Raw genomic sequence first — 16,529 nt, forward strand, 5'->3', positions numbered from 1 at the left:
ATCTAAGTGCTGCATTTGACACTGTAGATCATACAATTTTGTTGCACAGATTACAAACATGGGTTGGACTAAATGCTAAAGTAATGCAATGGTTTAAGTCATACTTGGAGAAGTGAAGTTATTTTGTAAGCATTAGAAACTTTGAATCTGACAGATTACCAATGTCCTGTGGGGTTCCTCAGGGCTCTGTTCTTGGACCCCTTCTGTTTAACCTATATATGCTTCCTTTAGGACAAATTTTACAGAACCGTAAGGTTAATTATCAAAGCTACGCAGATGGCACACAACTATATCTATCACTGAACCCAGATGACTATGGTCCCATTGAGGTGTTGTATGACTGCTTAGAAAAAATAAACTGCTGGATGAGTGAAAACTTCCTTCAACTAAACCATGACAAGATGGAGGTGATTGTCTTTAGTAACAAGGAAAAGAGGACTGCTATTAACAAGTATCTTGAGTCTCGATCTTTAAAAGCTAAAAACCAAGTCAAAAACCTTGGTGTTCTGATTGACTCAGATCTTACATTGTGCAGTCAGATCAAATCTATCACAAAAACAGCTTCTACCACCTAAAGAACATCTCCAGAGTGAAAGGTTTAATGGCTCAGAAAGATCAGGAGAAACTGGTCCATGCTTTTATCTCCATCAGACTGGACTATTGTAATGGTCTTCTGACAGGAATCCCCCAAAAGAGCATCAAACATCTACAGCTGGTTCAGAACGCTGCAGCTCGGGTCTTAACCAGAACAAAGAGGTCAGACCACATTACTCCAGTTTTAAAGTATTTACACTGGCTACCAGTCAGCCTCAGAATAGACTTTAAAGTTCTGCTGCTGGTGTATAAATCTATGAATGGGTTTGGTCCAGAATACATCAGTGACATGTTAGTCAGGTATGAACCCAGCAGGTCTTTCAGATCTATGGACACAGGTCAGATAGTGGAGCCCAGAACTCACAGTAAACATGGTGATGCTGCTTTTAGTTGTTATGCTGCAAAAGTGGAACAAACTGTAAACATTTTTAAATCAAAGTTAAAGAATCAGAATCAGAATCAGAATCAGCTTTATTGACCAGGTACAGTTTAGAACAATACGAGGAATTTGACTTGGTAGTTGCAGTGAAAGAAGACACATCAACACACCGGAGCAGCCGTTTGCGGCGCCCACATATTTAGGTGAAAAAGGGATCAACAACAGGAGGAGAGGAGGGGTGAGGGGAAAAAAAACTGCCAGTTTGAAATTGATTTCCCTAAACAGAGAAAGCAGTGTGAAACCAGGAAAAAAAAACCGCCTCTGCAAACATAAATGTAAGCATGACACAGTCAAACAACTCGAGACAAGGCATGTGGGAAGGGTTGGGTGGGAGGTTGGCTGGGGGAGGGGGTCAGGTGGGAAGAACAGCAGGATTCCAGCCGTTTTGGGGACATGGGCGTGCTGCCAATGGGCGCTGCAACCACGCCTCCTTGCAGCTGCGGATGGGAGGTGGGGAAAGATGGCCAACGAGGCATTTGAAGTTGAAGACCTGTAGCTGCGTTACTGACAACCAGATGACGTGTGGAAAAGTTCAGCATCAACAGTTCCAGGTGGGAATGTAGGGAAGGAGCGGGGGGAGGGAGTGGGGGTAAGAGCCGCCGTCTGCAGAAACTTCCTGGTGATAAGAGTTGAGACAACCTTGGCTTTAGCCTTGGCTGGCTGGGGAGCCGAAAGGGAGATAAGCAATGTGATTTGATACAGGCTATGTCAATTTCCAATAGCCTTCTGTCCTGGGTCTCTCTGCTGTAATCCAATGAGTGGCGTAGTTTCCACTTCCAAGCCGGGTCTCCAACTTCTCCCAGTTGTTATCCATAACGCGTAGACGATCCAAAAGCAGCTTGCTTTTGATATCGATCAACACATGAGTCTGAGTGTTCAGAGCCCTGCTACATCCTTCAGAAATCACTGGCAGCTTTTCCAAAACAGTCGCCAGCGTAGTACGGACTTTTCGATAGATTAGGAAGCCACCAGCTCCGATCAGCAGCATGCCTACTATCATTATTCCAATCATGTAGATGTCCTCCACATCTTCCACGGAAAGGATGGACAGACACACAACTCGCCACTTGTTCCAAGGGTCAAGGGTGTATCCAGCCGCAAACGTCCCGCTTGGACATGCGGGTTCACCACCCCCGGTTCTTTTCGTCGAAAGGCACTCTTTTCTCTACTGCGTATAATTGAGAGGAAGATATTTGGTCATGTTGTTGATGTAATGAGTATGTTGATGATTTTAAATGTTCTTATTGATTTTAAACAGTTGAATGTTTTATCATGTAAAGCACATTGAGTTGCCTTGTGTATGAAATGCACTATACAAATAAATTTGCCTTGCCTTGCCATGTTATTGTACAGAAAAAGGAATGTTTCAACATTGTATTTCTTTATAATTATCTTCCTCTACTCCATCCTCCCTGCACCATGAATCCTGCTCTCATTGTTACAGTTGAACATGCATTATTCAGGTCTACAGCAGCTGCAGCAGGAAAGGAAACTACACTATGTGACCGAACCCAAAAAACTGCCAAAGTGACATTTCTCCTGTTTTCATGGATTAAAAGTTTTGCCTTGAAGAATGCAAGATACTGTATACTGTACCATACAATAATTTATCTACAATAAAGGTCCAGTATTATGCTATTTTTCACCCATCTTCATTTGTTCGAAGAACCCCAACAGCATAGTAATTGAGGTTTATTTTCCCAAACTCGCCTGTTTTCCAGAGTTTTAGCCTCTGAAAAGTCACTTTCATGACTCTTCTAAAAACAGACGGTTTTGGGGCCTTCATGCATATGCATGAGTGGGCGTGTCTGTAGACACTGACTTCACACCACAGCTGATCACCAATGTGATTTTCTTTTACTATCCACACACTTTGTGCAGCCAAAAAACTGCACATTACAGTAAAACACAAATATTTAGGCGGCTATTGTGATTGTGAGTCCGACAAACGCTGCTTCAGCATGTATGTTCATCACATCAGAACTTTTTCAACTTTGTCCCACTGAATGAGGCTAAATGAAAGTATATCACTGTAGCAAAACCATTATAAAGTGTTTTTTTCATAATACTGCCCCTTAAAGACCTGAATACACCTATGTTATGTCTGTTTGTGCTCCAGGTCTGATGTTTTTATTTTAACAACGATTTATACCCTGTACCAAGATGGCTGTCACGTAGGCACATCGCTTCAATGGGCAGCAGCAGTCCACTGACCCCTGTGCATGAAATAGCTAACGAAGCAGAGTGACTCATGTGGATGGACTTCAGTAGTGTTTGAGGGACGACCCTCAGCACTGACAGAATCATCTTTATTTACAGCTGGACATGCCGTAGGCTGGCAGCGCTGCGTCGTGCCTCCACAAGAAGTCGTGTCTCCTGTTTATTCAGTTCTGCTTCGATGACGACTGGAGTGTAATCAGGAATGGCCTTAATGACCAAGAGGACAATGCTCAGTGACTGCACAGGAAGCAGCTGTTAGCATGTTGGTGGTTCAGTCTTGCTCAGAGGAAGCGTGTGGTTAATGTGTGTCTCTGAGTGTTTAAAGAGTCATAATAACACCCAGAAATACTTACACAGTACACACAAAACAATCATCACAAACACAAAGCCACAGTGGATAACTGTGTGTTTCCTGAAGAAAATAAGAGATGGAAGATTAAATAATGAATTAATTAATTTAAAAAAAAATATTTTATTTGGAAGCAAATCCCTGCTCTTTGGTTCATGGACTAAATCCTTTACAAGGTTCCATCTACCGCTACTTACAGAGCAAACACGCAAAACATGCGTGAACATTTTGATCGACTTTCTATTCCAATAGCAAAGGTAACTAACTCATCATAATTCCACAACCTACCGCCTTTGAGTTTCCCTGTCAGTGTCAGTGAAGCATCAAACATGGATTTTTCAGGTGTTGAAGTGTTTTGGACTTACATTTGATGTTGTATGTTAGGTCTAGTTTATCTTTACTTCATTCTTCTTCTTTCTTTGTTCTTTTAAATAATGTTACCACCTGGAAGTGTATTTAATTCAATTTTGCATATGTACAATGACAGTCATTCCTTGAGCAAGGCACCTCACCCTCATGGCCTTGTATGAAAATTGGTGGTGGTCAGAGTTGGCAGCCACGCTACTGTCAGTATGCCCCAGGGCAGCTGTGGCTACAATGTAGCTTACCACCACCGCTGACTGATGTGAATGAACAATGGTCACTAACGTCTTCTTTTTCCCACGAGTGAACATTCACCAACAACATCGACCAGATAATGGAAAACATTGAAGGATCAACTCATAGTTTGTTTATTTTTTGTCTCGGGAGGGACTTATCCATTCTCCATCCCTTGTAGTTAAAGAAGAATCCTATATTGTCATTTCATAGCACTTCCTCATAAAAAAAATAAATTAAATTATGGAGAAAAATACACACAAAATATAGGCCTGGTAATGTTACAGTTTGGGTCCTTTGTTGTTTAATCCCTCTCTGAACCTTCATGGAGATTTTTTGTATTTCTGCTTAAATTTTTCATTAAAAAACAAAGTTATACGGCCTCAATGAATGAAGCGCTGATCATTGGCCTCTTAAATGGACTCCGTCACACATGACTGTAAAATATATGTAATCATACATTGGCTGTAAAGAGCAACTTCTTAGTTTACAGAAACTGTTAAATTTTTTTCCGATGGGGCAAATATTGGAGGACTTACGACAGCTCAAGAGATAGACAGGATTGATGTGGTGTCTGCAGTGATGCGGACTCTGCACCGGTCTATTGTGGTGAAGAGGCAGCTGAGCCAAAAGGCAAAGCTCTCGATTTACCGGTTGATCTTAGTGCTGGTAACGCCCCAGACTGGGCCATAACTCTGGTTTGGCCCCAGACTGGGCCATAACTCTGGGTTTGGCCCCAGACTTGGCCATAACTCTGGGTTAGGCCACAGGCTGGGCCGTGACTCTTGGTTTGGCCCCAGAATGGGCCATAACTCTGGGTTTGTCCCCAGGCTGGGCCGTAACTCTTGGTTTGGCCCCAGACTGGGCCATAACTCCGGGTTTGGCCACCACTGGATTGGGTCCGGGCTTGAGCTGATTCTCCGGTGTGGGTCCCAGGCTGGGCCGACTCTCTGGAAGCACTTGAGCGGGAACATCCAGTGGCTTTGAGGATGAAGGATGGGTTGCAGACATCAGAGAGGAATCTTCCAAGGAGTCAATCCTTGGTCTCAGTGTGTCTTGGAAGAGGTGCAGAGAGGATCCAGAGCAGTCAGAGCACAGGACAGTTCAGAAAAACCTCCATTGTCCAGCTTTGACTGTCAGTGTGAGTCTTCTGCCAAGTTTTTTTCTTCTTCACCCATTATGTGTATATATCCATCCAGACTTGTGAATATATAATGAGCACACTGTCCCTCATTTATTAACCATTTGCATGGGCTCGCGCTCGTAAGCCTGATTATAGTCTAAATATAAAGAATGGTCTTGATCAAAAAGCAGAGATTTGCGCTTTTAGGCTGTGAATGAGTAACATTTCATTCAAACCATCATTTGCCTTTATTGAGAATTTAATTCAAACCTCATCCTGAGTTCGTTCCAATACGGAAACGCTGTTCACTGCTTCCATTATTCTCTTCCAGAGAGCGTTTAAATTAGTTCCTTAAATTCCAATTTTCACACTTCTGAGAAGAACATCTTTGTTTTTCTTCACCTCAGCTGTGAGGATGCTGGTTTTCATCTCAGAAACGTATATTTCCTTGCCAATGTTTGTTTGACCTCAGTGGGCGGGGCCTCCGAACCAGGACTGTTTAAAGGCATAACATGTTAATGACGATCGAATTCAGCCACCGCATTTATCAATACCTGATCATTGGTGCGTTGGGATTGGTCAGATACAAATGTATCATAAATCCCACGTTGGTCCTGTGGTACGATACAATGGGAACTCAGATTTGCATCCGTTTTCAGGCAATGTTGATAAATGAGGATTATTGTGTTTTTGACCTTACTAGCATCTTGACCCTTTTGTAAATAGTTGTTTCAGGTGATAAGTCATAGCTGGCCTTTGCGTCTTGAGGGACAACTGATGTCCCAGGCAGCGTCTGGCACCGGGACCTTTTTAGATGGTAAGCATTTTACTTATATATATGTTAAGGTTTCATTTATTCAGACAAGGTTTTACAGGAAAATTGTATCTCCTGACATGTTTCAACTGTCAACTGCCAGTCTTTTTTAAATGTTATTTTTAGTTTCCTTATGACAGGCCACAGTCGGCGTGGTTCTCCTGTCACGCTCATAAAACAAGTAAGGTTTGTTAGATTTAGTTAGGTTGTTAAGAGTGAGAGATAAACAATTTATTCCCAGCATGTGAGATGAAAGAAGAAAAGATGGAGGACAGGAGGAAACATCAGCAGAGGACGGCGATGAAGGAAGAATTCTATCAATCATAATAATGTAAGCAAAGCTTCTCATTTACAAAGAAAGACAATGAACACGTTTATTTTCAAAATGCTGCCAAATGTAAAAAAATAGAGGTTACTTTGTACTTGTGTGTAAAATTCCTTGTGTTGGATTGCAGAGATTTGCTTCAGAGGAAAATCAGACAGTTAGAGCTGTTTGTCATCATCACCACAGCAGAGAATGAGACACCAGTAGTGCAGTGTTTAAACTCGTACTTCTTTAATTTAAACTACTTAAAAAAATGCTTTGTGTGCTTGAAAAACCAACTTTCCATTTAAACCTGAGCTCATCTTAATCACTTCATCAGTTCTTCTTACAGACGGAGGCAGCGCACACATGGATGAGATTATTTAAACAATATGAACTTTAGACAGATTTTTCTGACAGAAAGATTAGCCTAATCTAAGGTTTTAATATTAAACAGAGAGTGATTTAACATCATGCAGATTGTTGATGTCTGACTACTTGCCTGGACAGAAGTATTTATTCATTTAATTTTTGACATTTTTAAAGCGTCAAAAATATAAAATTTGGTGTTATTAGCGGATAACACAAATGTATTGAGCATAGCGTTAGTTCAGGCAGGCCGCGGACGTCAAGCCAGCCACACCTCCAATCAACCGACCGCCCATATTGGCTCCCTATTGGTCAAAGCATAAAGAAAGCACTAAAACCGCGACAGCTGCCTCTTACGACCTCAGCTAGCATCTCGCAACCTATCTCCGCCCCAACTCCTCCAAGTGAGTATGTATATATGTATTTTTGTCATTAACATATGCTCTGATCTGTTTCAGGGCTTTCTGCTAACCGCTCTCCTTGCTTTAGCCTTTAGCTAGGGCTCAGGGAAGGTCAGGGAGGAGTGCTCTCCCTACCTCCGGCTTTCCACGCAAGCTCATGGAAAGGGCAAGGAGGTCCCAGAACAGACCCATACTGCCAAATAAACGATTGCATGCATATCCATGTAAAGCCCTCAAAGGCGCTATTTAAATCCTTATGCACATTTATTGCAAATAAATAATTCATTATGACTAAAGCGGCCATGACTGAACTTTTATTGTAGTGATAATTTGCAAGTCCGACTATAAAAATTAATGGTAAAATTTAAAAAATTGTTTAATGGGAACAAAATATCACTGAACTTATTGCAGACTACAAAGTCAGTCACTCTGGAAAAACTGTAAAACTTATTACAATTTACTCTCATAATTTTTGCTCAGTTGACACCAAACTGTCCTCAGCTCATTTTCAGACTGTCCTACACAAACCATCCACGCAGATTTATGATTGATCAAAAATTGAGCCTACAGTGAATACAAATGTGTGTTGCCAATGCATAATAGAAGGTGACTTAAAAGGTAAATGTTTTCATCATTTAAAGCACAAACGTGTGAAGTTAGACTTTGCACTCACCGTGTTTTCAGACATGGGACGTGTGCCACCTTCAGATGTTCCACTGCTGTCCATGGGAGTTCATGGGAGTTCACTCACTGCTGAGAGTTCACGCCATCTGTCAGTGGAAGGACCCAGAGAAAGGCTCTGTTCTGTCTAATATTAGATACTTCTGTTCTGTATGCAGCCCCTCAGTCTCTGTATCCTGGAGGGATCCATCTGCTGTTGTTAGAGGATTTATGGCTCGACAAAATGGGGAATTTAAATATCATGCCTTCATAGTAATTATTCTTTACATTAATGCTACAATAAATATACTAGAGGCAGCTCGTTCTTTTTCTTAATGATTGTTTACTTGACCTTTTTCTATGAACAAATAGCCAAGAACTGCAAATTAATCTCAGGTAAGTTTATGAGGCACATCCTGCACAACTTGCATCTAAGAAATGATCCATTTCCATGCTCAAAACTTGGTGGATGGAGACACAGCGGTACAGTGATGTCTTCAATGACTTTAAAGGTCCAGTTTTATGCTTTCTGTCACCCATCTCTATAGAGGGTTTTCACGGTGCGTCATCAACCCAGAAGTCGCCATTTTGGAGATAACCAGCAGGTTTACAAATGAGCAAATCCCAAATTTTGTGAGGAAATGGTGAACTATTGCCGTGTTTTTAGCTGTACTATTCGGTCAAACTGTGAAAAAATGTGGAGTTTTATAGACTGCCTAAAGTTATAACAAATCAGGGAGAACAATGTCTGTATTTTATAGTCAGTAGTTCTACATTAGGAGAGCAGTGACATGAGACTAGCTCACTGTTGGACCAGTTGTTATTGGTGTATATGTAAACACAGCTGCCCACATCTCCCATCTTGCATTTAAATCCAGCTTTAGGCAGTCCAGTTTGTTCTCCAGGAAGCGGTCATTAGAACGCAGGATGGAAGGAAGCAACGTTCTCTGAGGATGAGCTTTTACCTTGGTTGCTAGCCCTGCTTCTGCTTCTGATCACACCGCTAACGTCTCCTCTGCTGGCGGACACCGTTGGTACGAGGCTCCGCTGCTTCCTAGGTCGCTGGATGTAGCCGGCGTAGCAATTCGAGGCTCGAGGTCCAGAGTAGTTGTATCTAACGAACTATAACTGTTTGATTTGCCTAAATCTGAGATTGCCTGGCTGTCGTATACTATTTTAGAGTAACTACACTGCAGGTTCACTGTGAAATTATTAGAACTGACTGGGTTTTCTGTCGATATACAATAATAATAATAATTTAAGGTCACTCGGTGTGTATGGGCTTGGTGAAATCCAGGTAGTTGACGATATCAGGATACATAATAGACGGAAGACTCTCTAGACCGTCATTGATCTGCACCACCAATAAACCATATTTTTTTCCAAATATTGTGCCCTGCGGACCAAGTCCTTCCCTGTATGCCTTTGCATCTATAACGCATTTTGAGGAGCTTTCCTGTGATTTATCCATTGCAGAGTTTACCTCTGTGAGCCTCCAACATGTAGTGTCAACATCCGCTTACCTCCAACATGGCCGCGCATCCGGGTTACTGTCCAGAAAGTGATGTAGGTGAGTTTCAGCCCTCTGAAAACCCACTTTCTAAAAACAGGCCATTTGGGGGCCTTCATGCATATGCATGAGTGGGCGTGTCTGTAGGCGCAGACTTCATGCCTCGCTCTTGGAGAGGGTGATCATCATAGTGATTTTCTTTTGCAAGCAACACTCTTGTTATTGTTTTCAGCCAAAAAACTGCACATTACAGTAAAACACATGGCTGTATAGCGTTTATTCTGACCACAGAACTAGTTCATTCAAGATGATAGTCTACTATTTTGTTCAACCGCTGCTTTGCATTGGGTCACAAACACGTCAGATGTCAAAGGCAATACAAGGCAATGTAACAGCTACTAAAAATGGAACTGATCGTGAGCGATCACACTGCGCTTCGGATTCTCTATATACTGAACGTAAATATATTATCTGTGGATAAAGGGACTAGTGGTTAAGGGAGAATGCTTGTAATCGTAGGCTCACTGGCTCAAATTTGCTTTTATTAAACCAAGATAAATAAATTAAATATGCATGATCTAACTCTCAAAAAATCACATCAAGGTTGGCCTAATGGCATAAATCATATCATATGGTATTATTTTGTAAAAAGAAGGACAATTGTTTACACTTTCAGTGTGGAACATTACTTACTCCTAACCGCCATTTACCCACAAACACTTTTCACTGCAGTGATACTGTTTGAACTGGGAATGAAATGAGATGGGATATGAAATGCAAGCGGTTAGTGAGTTTTACACGATTACTTGATGTACTCTAGTTAAAGTCCGTGTAAAGCAGTGTTATGAGTTTGTCACACCACAGAAACATGTGTCATTAACCACTGAGCCACATTTGAAAGATGAAAAAAATTGCTTAGTATTTAAAATTAGGTCTCAAAATCATTTAAAAACAAGGACATCTCTCTGCTCTGAAACGCTGGGGGCGTGTCAGTTAGAGGCGCTGGAACCACGCCCATGTGTACTGTACAAGGACAATGGAAGCTAGCGCTAGCAGTGTCATCAGATGGACCTCCTTATTCACTTCACGTGCATGTCTGAAGCGAATAGCGCCCCCAACCAGCACAGAGCAGTTACGCAGCGTAGATGTTACGGAGTAGTTACCCATTTAGTAGAAATCTGGTGTAAGCTTCATGTGTATATGAATCACAATAAGCTGCATCTTAACCACAGAATGTGTGATGCATTAAATGTGTGTCTGTTTCGGCTCTTATGAATTACAAAAAGTATGACTAATTACTTTCTCTACATACATTTGAACACAGGTCTTCTTCTTTCTCTGACCACTAGACCAGTCTATTACCCTGAAATTATAGGTTGTGTAGGAAGTTGTCTAGAAGTAGGACTAGGAGGTCACTGAATATGCATGTGTAACTTGACAATGATGTACACAACATGAGAGATTTTATTGAGAAATTATGGAGCTGAATTGTGAGAAATAAAATAAAGTACCGGTACTACTGGCTCGTTTCATGCATGCATCCCTACTGATACTCTCTGAATTCTTCAACCCCTCTCTCTCATTAAACTCTCCAAACTATCTCCACAATATAGACACTCTGTATCAAAAACGTACATTGGAGCCTGAGGGGTGAACTCTGAGCCACTTCCCCATCATACAGCCAGGCAGATCTCGGCACATCACTATAGTCAAGTTTTCTCACTTTAACTGCCTTCAACACAGAAGATCTAGATCCTAGGTTCCCAAAGTGAGGAACTAGCTAGAAAACAGTGTTCCATTGGTCTACAGTTTCTGAACAATGGTGGAGTTTAAAGTTAAACTGTTGCTATAACAACAGAAACATTTATTTTGCGTCTCTAAGCCAAATAATGACACTAAAGCCCTATTTGCATGGGATTAGTTTTACCTAGGGACCACATATACAATTTATAATGATTGTGGAGAATGTCTGTGATGTTAATCCCATGCAAATCGGCCATGTCAGTAATTTGTAAAGTAAAAATTCCTCTGCAAATTACCTACTATATTTTGCTAAATGCCGAGGTCCTGTGATAATACTAATCCAATGTGAATAAGACTCTGTGATTTGGACAGAAATGGGCAGGATTTGATGCATGATTAGGCGTTGTTTTGTTTCCGGTGTCTGTGTTCACCTCATACTGAGATTGATTATGAGCATATATGCACGCCACGCATGCAACCCTAACCCTAACCCTAACCTAATCCAATAAACTAATAAAACACGTGTCCGTTCACTTTGAAAACAGAAATAAACTAAATTGAATTATTATTATTATTTAACAAAAATTCAATCTCCGTAAGAGGTAAACACAGACCATGCCACCGGTACGCATGTTTATTTACTGTTGGTAAAGAATGGAGGCTGCATTAGAATGTTTAGAAAACCTTTTGGGTCCCGGGCCAGCAAAACCTTATTGACCCGTAACGTACGGCAACAAAAAGAGAAGGCTGAAGAGAAGGAGCAATATCAGAAGTAAATGGTTTTGCATTGTGCGGTAAGAAACTATGGGTGGGTGTCATGGCACTAACCGCATCCCCACTACATTGTTCCCTTTTATTTCCTTGTGGCTAGAATTAATCAAAGGACTAGTGAACTTTGTCAGGAGAACTTACCTGTTGGTTCTCAAACTTCTTTGGCATAAGTTCCCCCTTTCTTTTATTTCTGAATCCAAGTACCCCCTTTGTCTGATGACAACATTTTGCTCAGAATACTATTAAAAAAACAATAACCATAGGGCATAATGATGGAATGAATGAGTGATACACATTTAAATGAATCTCATTGTAAATCAATAGAAAGAAACAGTATGTAGTGTCTCATGAATAGATTTATTTCTATAGATTTCATCATTTCTGGTAATCTCCCGTCTGGTGTGGGACCAAGTCGGACCCTTGTATTTTCAGTTCATGTTCTAATCAAGATCATTTCCAAAAACATTATTTATGATTATCACTTTTAGCTAAAAAAAACAAAACATTATAAACCCTATATTTCTTTATGCTTTCATTTGTTAATTTTACACTCTTTCTTAAGTACCCCCTATGGGTACACATACCCCCATTTGAGAATCACAGGGTTTGGGCACCGTTTGGTGCTGATCCTCGGAGGTAGTGGAGCATCGTCTACTCAATGAACAGATATCCTTTTACACAGCTTTCATCACAGTTTCTAACCATATTTGTACACTTCCAACACCGAACTACTCAGCCATGGCTCGTTTCTGCTGCTAACAACAGCTCTGTCCGTGAGGCTAATTCTGATGCTGATTGGGTGCAGGGAGGAGGAAGTTGGAGTGAGAGGTGATATTTAATCCTCTCCATAAAATACTGTATAACCTGTATATGCTGCACTTTATCACTGAAAGAGAGGTTACACACGGCTGCTGAAAAACTACAGTTCACACAATGTAAACACACCTGTTACGCCTCTACCTCCCACAATGCACCATTTATTTTAAGGGACGGGCCGATGAATGCAAGTGCATCATATCCTGACCAAAATGGATCTCTCCATAGTTGATGCCCAACAGTATAAAATCATTCTAAAAAGTCCTTTTAATGTGTGTTTTTTTATATAAAAAGATGCACATATTTTGTTTATTGGTAACACATTAAACACATGTTTTGTTAAACACATTTTTACTACAGGTGCCCTTTAAACATTAGAATCTAAACTAAATCTAAATTATATTACTGCAACCCCCCTCCCCCATTTATGCCCCTTTTAAGATAATATTGACACTTTGAACCCTTTTTACCACTTTTACTGTACGTTTTTGAACACTCAAATTTGAAACTGTGGTTTTTAATATTCCATTTCACCACCTTTTCAACATTTTTGTTCCCTTTTAACCCATTTTATTTCTGATTAAAAGAAGGATTTACATCTTTAAGATGACTATATACTGGCTGGATATTATTCAGATGAATAAATAAATGTGGTTATCACAGATCATAAAACAATAGATCATCATTTTACTGACTTTACGGATGGACCCCAAAAATCTCTCCCCTTTATTCCCCCTTATAGATGGTCCTGTCTCCACATGACTGTTCTTCAATGTCTGTGTTCAACCACCTTCAGATACAGTGGGGGGTCCCCCCCTCCCCACAAACAAACAAACAAACAAACAAACAAGCACGCACGCACGCACGCACACACACACACACACGCACGCGCACACGCACACACACACACACACGCACACACACACACACACACACACACACACACACACACTTCTCTAAACAAACTGACGTCCTTGGATTAGACTCATAAAGCAATAATGAAGAAAACACACTCCATGACCTGCAGCTGAAATGTGATAAATGTGATGGAGACATTCTCTACGTGCGCGAGGTTACACCGGAAACAGCCGAACATAGCCGACAGCTCCCGGACACACGTGCGCTCAGAGTTGTGGACGTTTATCAGACAGAAAGAGAGCACCGACCGACCGGAGCACCGACACCGGAACACCGACACCGGGATGTAGCGGAGCGTCTCCTCTTCGCCCCGGGAGCGAGCGCTGCTGGCTGCGGACATTTGGAGTGTTTTTTTCCTGGTTTTTGGGACTCCTGGTTCTTCTTCTCTGCTTGTGTTCTGAGACGGAGATGCACTGGAAAGCTGCGGCTCACGGTGAGTGATGCTCCCACACACGGACACCCTCTGAGGGGACACCCAGAGAGAGACACCCAGAGAGAGACACCCTCTGAGGGGACACCCAGAGAGAGAGACACCCTCAGAGGGGACACCCAGAGAGATACACCCAGAGAGAGACACCCTCAGAGGGGACACCCAGAGAGAGACACCCTTAGAGGGGACACCCAGAGAGAGACACCCTCAGAGAGAGACCCCCTCAGAGGGGACACCCAGAGAGAGACACCCTCAGAGGGGACACCCAGAGAGAGACACCCTTAGAGGGGACACCCAGAGAGAGACACCCTCAGAGAGAGACCCCCTCAGAGGGGACACCCAGAGAGAGACACCCTCAGAGGGACACCCAGAGAGAGACACCCTTAGAGGGGACACCCAGAGAGAGACACCCAGAGAGAGACACCCTCAGAGAGAGACCCCCTCAGAGGGGACACCCAGAGAGAGACACCCTCAGAGGGGACACCCAGAGAGAGACACCCTTAGAGGGGACACCCAGAGAGAGACACCCAGAGAGAGACACCCTCTGAGGGGACACCCAGAGAGAGACACCCTCAGAGGGGACACCCAGAGAGAGACACCCTCTGAGGGGACACCCAGAGAGAGACACCCTCAGAGAGAGACCCCCTCAGAGGGGACACCCAGAGAGAGACACCCTCAGAGAGAGACCCCCTCTGAGGGGACACCCAGAGAGAGACACCCTCAGAGAGAGACCCCCTCAGAGGGGACACCCAGAGAGAGACACCCTCAGAGGGGACACCCAGAGAGAGACACCCTCTGAGGGGACACCCAGAGAGAGACACCCTCAGAGAGAGACCCCCTCAGAGGGGACACCCAGAGAGAGACACCCTCAGAGGGGACACCCAGAGAGAGACACCCAGAGAGAGACACCCTCTGAGGGGACACCCAGAGAGAGACACCCTCAGAGGGGACACCCAGAGAGAGACACCCTCTGAGGGGACACCCAGAGAGAGACACCCAGAGAGGGGATACCTAGAGAGGGACACCCGGGGTCCACATACACAGTGGCGCAGGTTCATTTAATCCTACTAATTAGATATGATGATGATGATGATGATGATGATGATGATGATTATTGTCCCATGGGAACTTTGTGCAGCACTTTTTTTCCTGGATCATATAGAGCAGAGGTGGGTAACTTTGATCACATCAGGGTCACAATAAAGGGATTTTCTGATCTAAGGGCCACCTTATCAACATTCATGTCAGCATTTTAAATAATGACCAATCTGAGCATTAATACAGGGAAACATTATACGTTTGTGTTGTCATTTCATGTTTTTTTTTTTTTTTGTAATTTTTTGTGATCGTTTTTTTGTTTTTTCTTTCCTCATTTTGCTGATTCTGTTGTCTTAATTTTGTGTTTTTACTGTCATTTCATGTGTGTTTTGAAGTCATTTAGCGTATTTTCCTCTCATTTCGTTCGTTTTTGTGTCTATTTTAGTTGTCATTTTTGGGATTTTGGAAACATTTAATGAATAATCTTGTAATTTTTCTCTCATTTGGTGTTTTTTTTTTGTTGTTGTTGTTGTTGCCACTGTGTGCTTTTAGAGTCCTTTTGTGTATTTATGTTGTCTAGTGTTTATTTCTGTAATTTTGTATGTTTTTAACTCATTTTGTGCATTTACTTCAGGGGCTGCTAAAAATTATAGCGAGGGCCGCATGTGGGCCCCGGGCCGGCATTGATTTTATCTGTGTGAGCTGATGGTGCAGGTGGTAAATTTGTGGTTTACCACATGCATTTTTGCACCATAAAATGCAAAGGATATCAATTATAACATTTTAAAAACAACAAAAAAACAAAAGAAAACTGCATCATTTAAAAGATAAAGTTCACTGTTCCTCTACTTTCTCTTTTACTCCAGTTTACAAGTTATTTTTGTAAATAAAGTAATAACTAAGTTTTTAAAAAAAAAATTATATCTACTTTAAAAAAAAATTCTGTATTTGTATTGATTTTACACAGACTATTTACATTAGGAGCAGTACAATATTACAAAAATTTGTATGCATAGTACTGTTGTATGTATTAATATTCAAACACTGTAAATATTTATGGCAAACAATTTCAAACACTTTAAATTGTACCAATGTGTAAGTGATTGTTCCTGATTATATTCTCCCTTTTTTTAAGTAGTCATTTTTTTTTACATCAAAAAACAATATAATAATAATGATAATAAAATAAATGAAAAATAAAAAAAACAAACCTATCGGATGGACAAGTGAAAACAATTAGGACAGATATAATCTTGATGCATTTTTTCCACTCCTAATATTCCTTAAAGTGACAAAATCGCTTCTTAACACTTTATTATACTGGGTCCATTTGAACCAACACATGTTAAATATGTCACTTTGAATCCTCAGAGACATTCTAAGTTTCTCCATCAGTAAAAAAATATCTGAGCTCACGCATGTTGTGAGTTTGT

At 41.6% G+C, this 16,529-nt stretch overlaps 1 protein-coding gene across 5 annotated transcripts in view; it reads left to right on the forward strand.

Annotated features, from left to right (window-relative positions):
- The first annotated feature begins 13,675 nt into the window (after window positions 1-13,675).
- Window positions 13,676-16,529, forward strand: part of ptprfa (protein tyrosine phosphatase receptor type Fa) — a 147,238-nt gene continuing 144,384 nt past the window's right edge. For all 5 annotated transcript variants that reach the window (XM_028443395.1, XM_028443399.1, XM_028443396.1 and 2 more), the window contains exon 1: window positions 13,676-14,061. The gene's annotated coding sequence lies outside the window, so the exon portion shown is untranslated. The remainder of the gene's footprint in view (window positions 14,062-16,529) is intronic.

This window comes from Gouania willdenowi, chromosome 4 (genome assembly GCF_900634775.1).
Source record: "Gouania willdenowi chromosome 4, fGouWil2.1, whole genome shotgun sequence".
Taxonomy (NCBI): domain Eukaryota; kingdom Metazoa; phylum Chordata; class Actinopteri; order Blenniiformes; family Gobiesocidae; genus Gouania; species Gouania willdenowi.